This window comes from Myotis davidii, unplaced genomic scaffold (genome assembly GCF_000327345.1).
Source record: "Myotis davidii unplaced genomic scaffold, ASM32734v1 scaffold4685, whole genome shotgun sequence".
NCBI classification, from domain to species: Eukaryota; Metazoa; Chordata; class Mammalia; order Chiroptera; family Vespertilionidae; genus Myotis; species Myotis davidii.
The window spans coordinates 21458-22739 of record NW_006295746.1 but is presented as its reverse complement, the minus strand read 5'-3'; the positions used below and the strand labels follow the sequence as shown (position 1 = coordinate 22739).

The 1282-nt window shown below is 31.0% G+C and overlaps 1 protein-coding gene across 1 annotated transcript in view; it reads right to left on the bottom strand.

The window, feature by feature from the left end:
• LOC102767330 (alpha-2-macroglobulin) overlaps nucleotides 1-1282 on the bottom strand; it is a gene marked incomplete at its 5' end in the record, with an annotated part of 23991 nt that overhangs the window by 5644 nt on the left and 17065 nt on the right. The window lies entirely within an intron of this gene.

The window sequence follows — 1282 nt, the reverse complement described above, 5'->3', positions numbered from 1 at the left end:
TATGAAAAAGTGGATCATTTTATTCTGTATTATTATTGATTAACTATTGAATTATTTTCCATAGGAACAACTGTAAATGTACTTTTGCCCCACCCTGTATGTACACATTCATATATTTATTTATCCATGCATGTATTTATTTATTCCTTTAGTCTGATGAATAATTGGAAAAAACAATTTGTGAATGACTATAAAAACCAAGCAGAACTGTGATATATTATAGTATGAAATTAAATGGAACTTAAAGGAATTACCTAGATTTATAATTTAACATGGATAAATATTGAAGACAAATTACTGAGTAAAAGTAAGCAAGCAAAAGAATGAAACTTATGCCGTATAAATACACAAATTCGTGTACACATATTATTTCTAAACATACACGGATGACCTTTGAAGTATTGAGAAAGACTGTAAGGGTGACATTAACCTTAATATGAAGTTGTTTTTTTTTTTAAGGAGAATGCATTTTTGTATTACACAGGTAATTAAAGTTAGTTATAATAAAACTAACTGATGGTTAGCTCTAGGTAGATGTATAAGAGTTAAATTAAAATGAACTCAGAATTGGAGGAGAAGCCATGATAAAAGGATTTGGTGATAACACTAAATTCATTTTAATGTATAAATAAGGCTGAACAACCAAGCAATTATATTTTTAGTACATATTTTATATATTTGAAGTCTTGACAATATAAAAATCATAATGAACAGAAATTAGTAGGAAGACAGAGAAAGGCAAGGAACATATATGTGATGTTGATTTGACATCACTTTGATGTAAGAACACATTGTAAAGATATATTTCCTAGTGTACTAAATTTTATAAATATTTTTGTTTAGACTAGACAATTCTACACCAAGATAAAGTTATATCTTTTACTGTAAGTCCCTGCCAAATGACTGACAGAGCCTTAGGTACAGGATTGGCATCATACAAATACTGACATAACAGTAATGGTACAGGCTATGACAACTTCTTCAGGAAATAGCATGGTCCCATTATCAAATGCTGTTGGGTGGCCTGAATTTAGCTACTCATATATCGTATTACTAAATATTCAGGAAAATATACCCTTGGCAATATTCTGATTCTACCCACGTTCTACCTATAGCTACATCACGCATTGGTCAGAAAAACATTTTAGTAGTTGCACAGCTGCTGTAAGAGAAAAAGACTCAAAATTCATGAGCTATGGATATTCTCCTGATCAAATTACTTGACCTCTCCAAGACCATATTTATGCCGAAACCGGTTTGGTTCGGAGGATAGAGCGTCGGG